Genomic DNA, 15,672 nt, shown 5'->3' with positions numbered 1-15,672 from the left:
TCTCCCACCCCCAATAACAATTAAATTAATTATTTGCCCTTCCCCCAAAACACTTACCTTTACCATATGACCTCCCCTCCGCAAGCTGCACAAACTTTAAACTATAACCCTTCCCACCATCCCCTACACACATGACGTTAATTTGACCCCATCCCCGCCCCCCCACCCCCGCATTCAGAAACTTACCTCCTCCCCCCTCCCCACCAGTGTTGCGCCTCATTTCCCTGGATGGGGATCCGAAGGCTCCGGAGTGCTGGACTCCGGGCCAAAGATTGCAACGGAACATCTGGAGGCGACAGCAGAGTAATTAATTCAGGTACTTCAGTTTATTTAAATAGCGGTCCCATCGCCAAGCGGTGGGGAGGGGTTGGGCCACCACGAGGCCTCGCTGCGCCAGTAATATTGGGCCGGGCCCTGCCGGCGTCGAGGTCCGTGGCAGGCCTCATCTGGTGCCATCTTCAGGCCAGCCCCACCACAGATCCCAATGTCCTGGGCTCTATAAAATACAGCCCAATGTCCGTCAGAAGTAAGGGATGTATGGGGAAATCTCTGATGCTAAATAACTCAACCATACAAAGAGCAGGCCTTGGAGCTGCTGGGGTGGCACTCTGTTCTCCATTTATGGGAGATGACGAGATCAGTAGGACATTGGTGGTGCCAGGTTAGTGTCATGGAATCCCTGTCAAATGACACACAGCCACTAGCTTCCAAACCCTTTTTTGTCTCCAGAATCCCAATGCTCATCTATTCTTCGTGTTACAACCAGCTGCAAATGGTGTCTAGGGGTCTCTTACTATCTTCACCTGGTCTTAGTGTAACAGGGTTTAATTTTAAACACACTGTGTTTTGAGCTCCCCCTTTGTGAATCCTTGTTCACAACTTTCCAATTATAGGGCAAAGAAATGAACACAAACAGGCTTTCTTTGGTTTAAAGAAGAAAGATTACATTTATTAAACCTTAAACTTAAACTCTAATATGGTTAACACCTACGGATATACGACGCGCCCACGTTAGCATGCACACGCGATACACACATGAGAAAAGGGATAGAAAAGAGCAGAAGAAAAGATAAGTAGAACAGTTTGAGGCAATATTTTGTTCCTGTTTCTCAAGCTTGCTGTAGTCCTTGTTTCATTGGGACCCAGTAGTCTTTTTAAAACCTTGTTCACGTAGGAAACCTTTCTCCGTTTGAGTTTCACATGTTTTCACAAGATTCAGTTCCGTGGAAAAGTGATGGAGGCAGGCAGAGAGGGCTCTGCTTCAGTTCCAGGAGCACAGCCATCCTCACTCCATGAGCACATGGCTTTGTCTCTTCAAATCCTTTGTTGGAAGTTCAAATTCTCTGCAACAGCCAGTTAGTCATGTGACTAAAACTGGTCTGACCACTTCTGTGTATTGGGGAAGCAACTGCTGGGTCCCTATTGTTTCAACATTGTCTGGTACTGCGCAAATGTCCTTCCAGTCAGGGCTTGCAATTTTAAGTTTTTGCTCATGTGGTGAAATAATGTGTGCCTCAGTCTTGGCAGGTTGGGGGTTTGCCTGACATTAGCTTAAATGCTCTTTTCCTGCAGATTCATCATGACACAGCAACAGAGGGGGCAGGAAAAGGAGAGAAGGTCAACTGTATTTGTCAACTACAATGATGGTTCTGATGATGAGGGTGAGGATGATGATGAGGGGCAGGATACGGACGTGAAGCCCACCCATGAGTTCCCAAATCAAGATCCTGTCTCATGTTCCTTTGCCACCACCTTCTCAATCTTGCCTCTGTGTTACTTGTTTTTTCAATCTCATGAAACACTTCAGATACTTTCACCTGGGGGAAAATTTTGAGTGTTAGTGATAATGTGGCACTGTGTGATGGAGCCAGGGAAGTGGCTCAGGATGTGCCACCTTTCCAAAGGAGGCCAAGGTGAAGTCTACCTATGTATGGCTTTGGAATTGTGGGGCTCACAATGCATGGGTACTTACCTGAAAAGAGGAATCTTTGAGGAACATTGTACTTACGTGTAGCATCTGAGCTCAGTCTCCAAAGACAAGTGGTAACTGACAGCTGTGACTCTGCAGTCTACCCCCTTCATTTGCAGCAACATCATGGAAGCTTTGTCTTCATTATAGGTATGAAAGCCCTGCCCATTGACATTTGCAGGTGATAAAATGGAAAGGAGTGGCCAGCAGCATTCTCAGCAAGAGTTGGAAAGAGGAAAGTCCAGATCATGGAGGGGAGGCAGCAGCTGAGCTTATTGGCAGAACTTCCCCTCATTGTCCACTGCCCGATTTCAGGCAGAGTCCTGGTGGAGCCCCTAGCCCCGCATGTTGAATCTCTTCAGCTGCTTCATACTATATTGTAAGGTATAACATTATAAAAGTACTCAATGCAAATATTGCAAAAATGGGGTGTGTCACCACCATGATTTCTCATTGCGCAAACATGTGTTAAGCTTAATAATCTAACAAGAAAAGCTAATTGGCAAAGGGCCAACCCCTTGCTTTACTAAGCCTATATAAAAGTGCGGATAGAAAACGTAACTTATTTTTCAACGTAGTAGAGAGGGAAGCTTCTCCAGGATCCATTTCCTTACTAAAGGCGGTGAGTTTTTTAATAAACATTGGCAACTAAAAAATTAAACCAGATCTAGATTTTTTGAAGTAAGATGCAGCCGACATCATGGGAAATGTATTAAATGTTTACCAATGTGTTAATGTACCTAGTATATCAGCAAAGAATGGGTTCGAATGGAATTAATTCAAATCTGTTTCATTTTTTTCTGGATAAGCTTATTTCTGACTCTTTCTTGAAAAAGGCAGCCTTGAGATTTTTCAGTGCTGGGGCAGCTGAACTACAGAAAGTTAATGGAGGAATCAGAGTCTGCACTTTAGTCTTAGAGATTCATAAAAATAGCTTTAAACCTTGATCTGTCCTAAGCAAATTGAAGTGCCCTCAATATGAACAGGGCTTTCATAGTACCTTGCCTTGACTCTGAACTTTGGGTGTGCAGTGAGGATACTTATTCTCAAGAGAAGAGGCTGGTAGAGTCTGCGCTGGGGATCAAGTTGAAGAAAGTGAATACTGTTTGCATCTCACTGTAAGAGAAACCTGTCTGGTTATTATATGGTACAACCTGGAGGTTCCTTAATTTGACCAAGATAAACACACACCAGTGAATTGATTAGAGTCTCAAAGTCAGAAGTTATGCAAAAGCAACTTTAAAAAGATATTATAAAGCTTGTGCATATTTTAGGGAAAATTTAGCTTTGTATGTTTGATTAAAATTGTGATAAGAAATAGATTCTGGAGCTGATGTTGTAATAAGCATTTAATTTGTGAATCAGGCAGTGAGAACAGTCTAGTATCTGTTAATATAAAAGCAAAATACTGCAGATGCTGGAAATCTGAAATAAAAACATAAAAATGCTGGAAATACTCAGCAGGTCTGGCAGCATCTGTGGAAAGAGAAGCAGAGTTAACATTTTGGGTCAGTGACCTTTCATCAGAACTGACAAAGGTTAGAAATGTAATAGGTTTTAAACAAATAAAGCAGGGGTGGGGCAAGAGATAACAAGAGGGAAGTTGTTGATAGGACAGAGGATCACAGAGAATAACTGACAAGGAGGTCATGGAGCAAAGGCAAAGGGTGTGTTAATGGTGTGGTGAAATACAAAGCGTTAGTGCAGAGAGGATGTTAATTGACAGAAAAAAGAGCAGCTCTGGCCAAAAGCACAAACATGTAGAAAAAAATGAATAATGACTAAAATAAAATAAACAAATAAAAAAGAAAAAAGAAAAAATATTACTAAAAATAAAAAGGGGCGGCCCGTCATGCTCTGAAATTATTGAACTCAATGTTCAGTCCAGCAGGCTGTAGCGTGCCTAATCAGTAAATGAGATGCTGTTTCTCGAGCTTGCGTTGATGTTCACTGGAACACTGCAGCAAGCCCAGGACAGATATGTGGGCATGAGAGCAGGGGGGAGTGTTGAAATAGCCAGCAACTGAAAGCTTGGGATCATGCTTTCAGACTGAGCAGAGGTGTTCCACAAAGCAGTCACCCAATCTGCGTTTGATCTCCCCAATGTAGAGGAGACCACAAACAAAAACAAGAAATGCTGGATTCACTCAGCAGGTCTGGCAGCATCTGTGGAAAGAGAAGCAGAGTTAACGTTTCGGGTCAGTGACCCTTCTTCGGAACTCAGAGGAGACCACATTGTGCGCAGCAAATACAGTATACTAAATTGAAAGCTGTACACGTAAATCACTGCTTCACCTGAAAGGATTGTTTGTGGCCTTGGATAGTGAGGAGAGTTTGTTTCATCATCCATTTTTTTTGCCATGTACCTGCCCATTTTTTTTTTCATGCTTGTGCTTTTGGCCAGGGCTGTTCTTTTTCTGTCAATTAACACCCTCTCTGCACTAACACTTTGTCTTTCAGCATATAATTAACACATCCTTTGCCTTTGCTCCATGACCTTCTTGCCAGTTATTCTCTGTGACCCTCTGCCCTAAAGGCCGGCTCGGGTCTGCAAATGAAACCCAACCCGACAGAACCACATCTGACCCGAACCAGACCCAGCCCGAGTCCTTTCATTTTTTCCCGCGCCCGACCATCAGTTAACCTAGCATCCATTTTTCACTTTGTTGCTTAGCTGCACAAGCTTAAAATAACTATAACTAAACAACCTTTCAAGTCCAAACTGTACATTAACATTGGAGACACTTACCGGAGGTGGTGATAGAGTGTGTCCAACCTGGCCCGACCCGACCCAAGTCCGAATGCCAGACCCAGAAGAGCGACCCGACCCGACCCATGTCGTCGGGTCCCATTGGGTTCGGGTCGGATTGGGTAGCCATGCTCTACTCTGTCCCATCAACAACTTCCCTTTTGTTATCTCTTGCCTCACCCCCGCTTTATTTGCTTAAAACCTATTACATTTCGAACCTTTGCCAGTTCTGATGAAAGGTCACTGACCTGAAACATTAACTCTACTTCTCTCTCCACAGATGCTGCCAGACCTGCTGAGTATTTGCAGCAATTTTTTGCCAGTATCTGTTAAGGTAGTTATACGCTTTAGAAACATCAGAACTGGAGTAGGCCGTTTAGCCACTGTTCTGTTATCCAATAAGATGATGGCTGATCTTCTGTGACCTAACACCATATACCCACCTTTGCCCCATATCCCTTAATAACTTGGGTTAACAAAAATCTATCAATCTCAGATTTAAAATCAATAATTGATCTAGCATCAATTGCCATTTGTGTTAGAGTTCCAAACTTCTACCCTAATGTGTAGAAGTGTTTCCTAATTTTACTCCTAAAAGGTCTAGTGGTGCAGTGGTTAGCACTGCAGCTTCATAACTCCAGGGACCCGGGTTCAATTCTGGGTACTGCCTGTGTGGCGTTTGCAAGTTCTCCCTGTGACTGTGTGGGTTTTCGCCGGGTGCTCCGGTTTCCTCCTGCAGCCAAAGACTTGCAGGTGATAGGTAAATTGGCCTTAGTAAATTGCCCCTAGTGTAGGTAGGTGGTAGGGAATATGGGATTACTGTAGGATTGGTATAAATGGGTGGTTGTTGGTCAGCACAGACTTGGCGGGCTGAAGGGCTTGTTTCAGTGCTGTATCATAAAATAAATAAAATTTTTAGACTTTGCCCTCTAGTCCTAGGGCTGAATTTTATAAGCTCTTGAAAGAAGGCATGGCGCACGCACGACTTGTGCACTGCTGAGCCCCCGCGATATTTCACGTGGGGATCATTTAAATGGAGGGGGCGGAACGGCCACCCCTGATGATGTAGAGGGGGTGGCCGCTTTGTCCCCGGCAATGGTGTCCGGCGCCACTGCGCAGGCGCTGGAGCCATTTTTAAAGGGCTTCAAGCCCTTACTGGTAATTGTAATATTTAAAGGTGCTGCTGCAATTAAAAATGGAAATTAAATTTAACTGTAACTTTGAAACCCCTCTCCCACCCCCGCCCCCCACTGAGTAAACAATAATAAAATGACCTATCCCCCCCAAAAAACCACCTTCTGCTATGCTGAATGTTCACTCCCCAACTTCAGCACCTTTGACCCTCAACCCCTTCCCACCATCCCCATGAACAATCGGAACGGTTTTCACCGCACCCCCACGCACTCCCCTTTCCTGACTTGAAAATGTCAGTCCTTCCCCCTCATCACCAGTGTCATACCTCGGACCTCCAAATGGAGATCCGAAGGCGTGGGAGTTCCAGCCACCGGGCAGAATATTGGTATGGGACAGCCGTCGGGTTAAGGTAAGGTAATTTGCATTTATTTAATTTGATTTCAATATTAAAATGAAAGCCCTGCCGCCAAGTGGCGGGTGGGGGGGGGTGGTGGGGTGTGGCACTGAGGCCTTGCCGCTGCTGGTAAAATGCGGCGGGGCCTTCCCAGCGTCAGGGGTCGTGATGGGCCGCTCCTGGAAGAATTTTCAGGGCCCCCCCTGCCACAACTTTCGACGTCGGAGGGCTGATAAAATTCAACCCCTTAACTCATCAACCAGTGGAAATACCATAGAGATAAACTATCCGTTCCCCTTAATATCCTAACTACTCCTTAGCCTTTTAAGTTCCAGGGAATACAACGCAATTGTGTGTAATCTCTCATTGTAATTTAACCTTTAGAGTCCAGGTATCATGCTGGTAAATCCCCACTGCACTTCCTCCAAGGTCAATATATCTTCCTGGTTGTTTAATTGAACTATATAGATACAGCCTATAATGTAGGTTCTTCTTGGATTGTTTGGCTATAATAATGAGCTCCATAGCGTCACTGGTGTTGGCACGATGAGAGAACCAAGAGGCTAAAAATGGCGTCTGATCCATTTGCAACCACTTTTAGCGCTGCCAAACGACATGCTTGGAAGGGCAATAGCATGGGCATGCAATGCTTGCACCAGAAACATGCAGAGTGGGCAGATTATGATTCACTCAGCATCTAACACTGATTGAGGCCAGACCTGCAATTTTGAACCTCGCAGATCCTGTTAACACTCTCTCGTAAATGCACAGCTGGAAATGCGTTCAGCTGCTCAAGGGATCTCCCCTCACCCCACCCCCCACTAAGCACTATTTAAAGGCATCAGCATGGGACTTCCAGGTGAGGTGCTTTTGACTTTCTTTTGCTGCTGCAAAGTTAGTGAAAGTACTGTGTACTGTGCTGCTGGAGGAGCTCACACTAGTTCTTTCAGTTAGAAGTTGCTGGACCTTTGCAAATTGTGTGGAGTTTGAAGGCCTCTAAGCAGGAAGCTTACTCTTAGCCATGGGGCTATAGTTACAGTCCCTCTTGGGCTGCAGCACGACAGGGAAATGGACAGGCATCAGAGAGGGGAAGCTGTGTGCAAAGCGAGGAGGAGGAGAGCTCGCAACAGAATGCCTTACCCACCCAGGGTATTCAGAGAGCACTTCTCCTACCTCCACCTCAGCTAGGAGCAATGTCTGAGGTGGTTGCAATTCACCAAGCAGGTAGTCACTGAATTTTGCAACTTTCTTGAACCGGACCTGCAGCCACAGAACAGAGCAAGGAGGTGCTGCCAGCAGCCGTCAAGATCACCGTCGTCCTCAATTTCTACGCCTCAGATCCTTCCAGGCTGGAGCTGGCAACATCGCCAACATCTTCCAGGTCACTGCACATCACTGCATCAGGGCCTGTACACAAAGATAGGGGACGCCATAGTCTTCTCTATAAGCAGAGAGAAGCAGGAGGAGTGGATATATGGCTTTGCCAGGATAGGGGGATTCCCAATAGTGCAGGGAGCCATGGACTGCACGCATGTGGCTTTGCAGGCACCATATCTCAATGGGAAGATGTACTGAAATCGCAAAGGGTACCACTCCCTCAACATGCAGTTGGTGCATGACCAGGCACAGAGCTCCAGGTTGGTGAGTGTTTGCTATCCTGGAAGCAGCCATGATGCTTTTATTCTGCACCAGTCAGCTTCTTTCGCCATCATCGAGTCAACACAATGAACCACAGTGTGGCTGCTTGGTGTCAAGGACTACCCTCTATACATGTGGCCCATGACTCCCCTCTGTCATTCGATTACACATGATAGTGTTCAAACAATGAGAGCAATGCTGCGATCAGGAATATAATGGAGCAAACTATCAGCATTCTGAAACAGGAAGAGGAGGAAGAGGAGGAAGAGGAGGATGCACCTGGGACACTTTCATTCCAGGCGGACTGTCCATGAGGGGCTAATCAGACTCCAATTTCCCTGAAATCATCCCCACATCACCGCTGCTCCATAATTTCCCACTTTTCTATTCCCCGGCTATGGACCATCTCAGTGTCCACTTAGACAAAACCCTGAAATAAAAGACACCACAAATAAAAACTATTCCATAACAACTTTATCCAACAATGCTTCCAATAATATATACAAAACTGAACTGTTCACCCTTGCACTGGAAAAGAATCTGGCCATAATGAGGGGTTATAAAGTAAAAGATTTATTTTCCTATGAATGAGGCATTAAAAATTTTATAAAAGGATTCATCTTCCGAAAAGGTTAAAAAAAAGTTCACGGACATGCTTCTGTGTTAAGAAGCTTGCCTCATCTCAGAACCACAAAGCCAGCTTCTGATAAGAGGGAGCCATTCCTAATATCACAAAATTCACCACAACATTGATAATATAGTATTGCAAATTGTCACAAAAACTGCCACTGTGTAATAGTTGATAAGATGGTTTTATGCTCTAGTCAACTGAATTTTTGACAAAACTAACAAACCATAAGAACTGAATTGTAATTTTGAAACACAGTTAGATGATTAATGCAAAATTGATTGTCATGAGGCTCACAGATTATCTTTCTAAGTAATCAAAGAAGTCTCTACTTTACCTAGAAATTAATATGTAGACAGGCCAACCAGGGGCGATGCCACATTGGATTTGGTACTGGGTAATGAACCCGGATTTAGATGTAGGTGAGCACTTTGGTGATTGTGACCACAATTCGGTTAGGTTTACCTTAGCGATGGGCAGGGACAGGTATATACCGCAGGGCAAAAATTATAGCTGGGGGAAAGGAAATTATGATGCGATTAGGCACGATTTAGGATGCGTAGGATGGGGAAGGAAACTGCAGGGGATGGGAACAATCGAAATGTGGAGCTTATTCAAGGAGCAGCTAATGCGTGTCCTTGATAAGTATGTACCTGTGAGGCAGGTAGGAAGTTGTCGAGCGAGGGAGCCGTGGTTTACTAAAGAAGTTGAAGCGCTTGTCAAGAGGAAGAAGAAGGCTTATGTTAGGATGAGACGTGAAGGCTCAGTTAGGGCGCTTGAGAGTTACAAGCTAGCCAGGAAGGATCTAAAGGGAGAGCTAAGAAGAGCAAGGAGAGGACACGAGAAGTCATTGGCGGATAGGATCAGGGAAAACCCTAAGGCTTTCTATAGGTATATCAGGAATAAAAGAATGACTAGAGTTAGATTAGGGCCAATCAAGGATAGTAGTGGGAAGTTGTGTGTGGAATCAGAGGAGATAGGGGAAGTGTTAAATGAATATTTTGCGTCAGTATTTACAGTAGAGAAAGAAAATGTTGTCGAGGAGAATACTGAGATTCAGGCTACTCGGCTAGATGGGATTGAGGTTCACAAGGAGGAGGTGTTAGCAATTTTGGAAAGTGTGAAAATAGATAAGTCCCCTGGGCCAGATGGGATTTATCCTAGGATTCTCTGGGAAGCTAGGGAGGAGATTGCAGAGCCTTTGTCCTTGATCTTTCTGTCGTCATTGTCGACAGGAATAGTGCCGGAAGACTGGAGGATAGCAAATGTTGTCCCCTTGTTCAAGAAGGGGAGTAGAGACAGCCCTGGTAATTATAGACCTGTGAGCCTTACTTCGGTTGTGGGTAAAATGTTGGAAAAGGTTATAAGAGACAGGATTTATAATCATCTTGAAAAGAATAAGTTCATTAGCGATAGTCAGCACGGTTTTGTGAAAGGTAGGTCGTGCCTCACAAACCTTATTGAGTTTTTCGAGAAGGTGACCAAACAGGTGGATGAGGGTAAAGCAGTGGATGTGGTGTATATGGATTTCAGTAAGGCGTTTGATAAGGTTCCCCATGGTAGGCTATTGCAGAAAATACGGAAGTATGGGGTTGAAGGTGATTTAGAGCTTTGGATCAGAAATTGGCTAGCTGAAAGAAGACAGAGGGTGGTGGTTGATGGCAAATGTTCATCCTGGAGTTTAGTTACTAGTGGTGTACCGCAAGGATCTGTTTTGGGGCCACTGCTGTTTGTCATTTTTATAAATGACCTGGAAGAGGGTGTAGAAGGGTGGGTTAGTAAATTTGCGGATGACACTAAGGTCGGTGGAGTTGTGGATAGTGCCGAAGGATGTTATAGGGTACAGAGGGACATAGATAGGCTGCAGAGCTGGGCTGAGAGATGGCAAAAGGAGTTTAATGCGGAAAAGTGCAAGGTGATTCACTTTGGAAGGAGTAACAGGAATGCAGAGTACTGGGCTAATGGGAAGATTCTTGGTAGTGTAGATGAGCAGAGAGATCTTGGTGTCCAGGTGCATAAATCCCTGAAGGTTGCTACCCAGGTTAATAGGGCTGTTAAGAAGGCATATGGTGTGTTAGCTTTTATTAGTAGGGGGATCGAGTTTCGGAGCCACGAGGTCATGCTGCAGCTGTACAAAACTCTGGTGAGACCGCACCTGGAGTATTGCGCGCAGTTCTGGTCACCGCATTATTGGAAGGATGTGGAAGCTATGGAAAGGGTGCAGAGGAGATTTACTAGGATGTTGCCTGGTATGGAGGGAAGGTCTTACGAGGAAAGGCTGAGGGACTTGAGGTTGTTTTCGTTGGAGAGAAGGAGGAGGAGAGGTGACTTAATAGAGACATATAAGATAATCAGAGGGTTGGATAGGGTGGATAGTGAGAGTCTTTTTCCTCGGATGGTGATGGCAAACACGAGGGGACATAGCTTTAAGTTGAGGGGTGATAGATATAGGACAGATGTCAGAGGTAGTTTCTTTACTCAGAGAGTAGTAAGGGCGTGGAACGCCCTGCCTGCAACAGTAGTAGACTCGCCAACTTTAAGGGCATTTAAGTGGTCATTGGATAGACATATGTGTAGGTCAGATGGTTTCACAGGTCGGCGCAACATCGCGGGCCAAAGGGCCTGTACTGCGCTGTAATGTTCGCCAAAGGATGGTTCTCCTTTTCTAATTGAGACATATTCTTTGCTCACATTTTATTATTATGATTCTTTGAAGCAGGACAGAGGCATGTTAATATACAGCTTCTGTATTGGGTCAATTAGATTTGCCAAAGTGACTTGAGGTATCAGGTCACAACCAATTGAGCTGCGTTCGAAAACTCCAATTTGTAAGGGAGAAGAGAAAGAAAATGAGAGAAAAGCTTCCTGAACCTTTGAACTTAGGAGTGTTTTAAAAAGAAAGGCACAATTTGGTGGTGTGGTAATCAATGGCTCCCAATGGGGAGCATTTCCATTTACAGAAAATAACTGTCTCCCTAGCTGTGTTGTGAAAATATTTAATTAATGACAATTAAGCAAAGGTAGATGCTGCTGAAAAATAACAACCTGGGCCATATATATTTTCAATTGTTAACAAGTGTAATTCTTCATACATTCAGCTTGTTGCAACATCGAACATGATTGAATTTGAAGGTCCTTACACTGCACATTACTTCAATTTATTAACTGATCCTGAACACTAGTGGCAGGAAAAAGAGTATTTCCCAACACTGAATCCATTACCCTGATATATACTTGAGGCCGGGAGGAGAGTAAAGGGCTGTGTTTTCAGATGGGAAACCCAGAAGTATAGAATTCCTGGACTTCCTGCAGAAATTAATTGTCGGACATCTTTTACATGTTCTCAACAGGTTTTCTGTTTGACAGGCTTGCTGCCTATTGGACAGGAAAGCAGCCAGGGAGTAAATGCCAGGTAATTGGGATTGGGGAAGTGCAGAGGAAAACGAACATCGCAGGGGAGTGTGGGGAATGAATCGGACATCATGGGACTCTAATCATGTGAAGTTAAGCTTGTTGGACCTGGAGGAAACATTCCTACTCCTGCTGATCCACAAGTAGTGCAATAAAAGCACTTACCTCATGAATCCAGCCCTTTTCTTCTCCTTTTATCTTCCAGAAACCAGAAGAATATAAATAAATAAATTCCATTAAAATAAAGACACACAGCTGCCTTAAAAGATTTCAACGACCAACTCACATCCAGAGAGTGGATGGGTTTCTCACCCTCCAACTTAAAGTGAGTAGGCGGGTTAAAGGTGGTTTGGAGTCAGGGTTGGAGATTTTGAAAATATTTACTTCCCCCAACCCACACATGCTCGGGGTTTAAATTCTCCACTATATCTATTCTGGGAAGGGCTGATCACCAGGGAGTTGAATAGCACAGCACAAGATGGGAATGTCACAGTTTCCTGCCTCCAGTATAACAGGTTGATATGTACTATTTGTTTAACGTGAAAAAACAAATGCAGGGAGCTGTCCTGATCTGGAAGAGGAATAAAAATGTGCAAAACCAAAACAAGCCTGTTTGTTAATCCAAAACTTTTTACTATGGATTAGTGACAATGTAATAAATAAAGTTCTAGGTAGTGCTCAACCCAGCGGTCCATCTGTTTGCGTTGGTCAGTGATTATGTCCCCCGATTTAGATTTGAGGGGGGCGATCTTCTTGATGGTTGGCCCAAGAGCTCTCTTCATGCCATCATACATTCCTCTGATGTTTCCAGTGTCTGAGGTCAGCTGAATATGACTGCATAGGTGTTGCCAGTAGTCGTTTGCGCAACGCCTAGCTGTTCTTTGTGCAGTACTTCTGGCTGCTTTAAGTGCTGCGGATGTTAAATCGCTGGGGGCTTTCTTGTAGTTCAACAGTGCAATGCGCTTAGCGGCTATGACAGGTTCCAGCTCTTCATTATGAGATTGAAACCAGTCTGCATTTCTCTTCGCACTTTTGCCGTAGGTACAAAGAACAAAGAACAAAGATAATTACAGCACAGGAACAGGCCCTTCGGCCCTCCAAGCCTGCGCCGATGCAGATCCTCTCTCTAAACATGTCCCCTATTTTCTAAGTTTCTGTATCTCTTTTCTTCCTGCCCATTCATGTATCTGTCTAGATACATCTTAAAAGACTCCATCGTGCCCGCATCTACCACCTCCGCTGGCAATGCGTTCCAGGTGCCCACCACCCTCTGCGTAAAGAACTTTCCACGCATATCCCCCCTAAACTTTTCCCCTTTCACTTTGAACTCGTGTCCTCTAGTAATTGAAACCCCCACTCTGGGAAAAAGCCTCTTGCTATCCACCCTGTCTATACCTCTCATGATTTTGTACACCTCAATCAGGTCCCCCCTCAACCTCCGTCTTTCTAATGAAAATAATCCTTATCTACTCAACCTCTCTTCATAGCTAGCGCCCTCCATACCAGGCAACATCCTGGTGAACCTCCTCTGCACCCTCTACAAAGCATCCACATCCTTTTGATAATGTGGCGACCAGAACTGTACGCAGTATTTCAAATGTGGCCGAACCAAAGTCCTATACAACTGTAACATGACCTGCCAACTCTTGTACTCAATGCCCCGTCCGATGAAGGAAAGCATGCCGTATGCCTTCTTGACCACTCTATTTACCTGCGTTGCCACCTTCAGGGAACAGTGGACCTGAACACCCAAATCTCTCTGGACATCAATTTTCCCCAGGACCTTTCCATTTACTGTATAGTTCACTCTTGAATTGGATCTTCCAAAATGCATCACCTTGCATTTGCCCTGATTGAACTCCATCTGCCATTTCTCTGCCCAACTCTCCAATCTATCTATATTCTGCTGTATTCTCTGACAGTCCCCTTCACTATCTGCTACTCCACCAATCTTAGTGTCGTCTGCAAACTTGCTAATCAGTCCACCTATACTTTCCTCCAAATCATTAATGTATATCACAAACAACAGTGGTCCCAGCACGGATCCCTGTGGAACACCACTGGTCACACGTCTCCATTTTGAGAAACTCCCTTCTACTGCTACTCTCTGTATCCTGTTGCCCAGCCAGTTCTTTATCCATCTAGCTAGTACACCTTGGACCCCATGCGCCTTCACTTTCTCCATCAGCCTGCCATGGGGAACCTTATCAAACGCCTTACTGAAGTCCATGTATATGACATCGACAGCCCTTCCCTCATCAATCAACTTTGTCACTTCCTCAAAGAATTCTATTAAGTTGGTAAGACATGACCTTCCCTGCACAAAACCATGTTGCCTATCACTGATGAGCCCATTTTCTTCCAAATGGGAATAGATCCTATCCCTCAGTATCTTCTCCAGCAGCTTCCCTACCACTGACGTCAGGCTCACCGGTCTATAATTACCTGGATTATCCCTGCTACCCTTCTTAAACAAGGGGACAACATTAGCAATTCTCCAGTCCTCCGGGACCTCACCCGTGTTTAAGGATGCTGCAAAGATATCTGTTAAGGCCCCAGCTATTTCCTCTCTCGCTTCCCTCAGTAACCTGGGATAGATCCCATCCGGACCTGGGGACTTGTCCACCTTAATGCCCTTTAGAATACCCAACACTTCCTCCCTCCTTATGCCGACTTGACCTAGAGTAATCAAACATCTGTTCCTAACCTCAACATCCGTCATGTCCCTCTCCTCGGTGAATACCGATGCAAAGTACTCGTTTAGAATCTCACCCATTTTCTCTGAGTCCAAGCATAACATTCCTCCTTTGTCCTTGAGTGGGCCAATCCTTTCTCTAGTTACCCTCTTTCTCCTTATATATGAATAAAAGGCTTTGGGATTTTCCTTAACCCTGTTTGCTAAAGATATTTCATGACCCCTTTTAGCCCTCTTAATTCCTCGTTTCAGATTGGTCCTACATTCCAGATATTCTTTCAAAGCTTCGTCTTTCATCAGCCGCCTAGACCTTATGTATGCTTCCTTTTTCCTCTTAGCTCGTCTCACAATTTCACCTGTCATCCATGTTCCCTAATCTTGCCATTTCTATCCCTCATTTTCACAGGAACATGTCTCTCCTGCACGCTAATCAACCTCTCTTTAAAAGCCTCCCACATATCACATGTGGATTTACCTTCAAACAGCTGCTCCCAATCTACATTTCCCAGCTCCTGCCGAATTTTGGTATAGTTGGCCTTCCCCCAATTTAGCACTCTTCCTTTAGGACCACTCTCGTCTTTGTCCATGAGTATTTTAAAGCTTACGGAATTGTGATCACTATTCCCAAAGTAGTCCCCTACTGAAACTTCAACAACCTGGCCGGGCTCATTCCCCAACACCAGGTCCAGTATGGCCCCTTCCCGAGTTGGACTATTTACATACTGCTCTAGAAAACCCTCCTGGATGCTCCTTACAAATTCTGCTCCATCTGGACCTCTAACACTAAGCGAATCCCAGTCAATGTTGGGAAAATTAAAATCTCCTATCACCACCACCCTGTTGCTCCTACATCTTTCCATAATCTGTTTACATATTTGTACCTCTATCTCACGCTCGCTGTTGGGAGGCCTGTAGTACAGCCCCAACATTGTTACCGCACCCTTCCTATTTCTGAGTTCTGTCCATATTGCCTCACTGCTCGAGTCCTCCATAGTGCCCTCCTTCAGCACAGCTGTGATATCCTCTTTGACCAGTAATGCAACTCCTCCACCCC

The 15,672-nt window shown here is 44.8% G+C and overlaps 1 protein-coding gene across 2 annotated transcripts in view; it reads left to right on the top strand.

The window, feature by feature from the left end:
• The window catches only part of plac8.2 (placenta associated 8, tandem duplicate 2), a 139,148-nt gene that overhangs the window by 110,710 nt on the left and 12,766 nt on the right, over positions 1-15,672 (top strand). Inside the window, exon 1 of one of the 2 annotated variants that reach the window (XM_068014016.1) lies at positions 2,554-2,591. The exons of the other annotated variant lie outside the window; for it this stretch is intronic. The gene's annotated coding sequence lies outside the window, so the exon portion shown is untranslated. Of the gene's footprint in view, positions 1-2,553; positions 2,592-15,672 lie in introns of those variants that run through there. 2 annotated transcript variants of the gene reach the window in all.

This window comes from Heterodontus francisci, chromosome 1 (assembly GCF_036365525.1).
Source record: "Heterodontus francisci isolate sHetFra1 chromosome 1, sHetFra1.hap1, whole genome shotgun sequence".
Lineage (NCBI taxonomy): Eukaryota > Metazoa > Chordata > Chondrichthyes > Heterodontiformes > Heterodontidae > Heterodontus > Heterodontus francisci.
The sequence above is the reverse complement of the archived record's forward strand: the minus strand, read 5'-3'. Positions and strand labels throughout refer to the sequence as shown.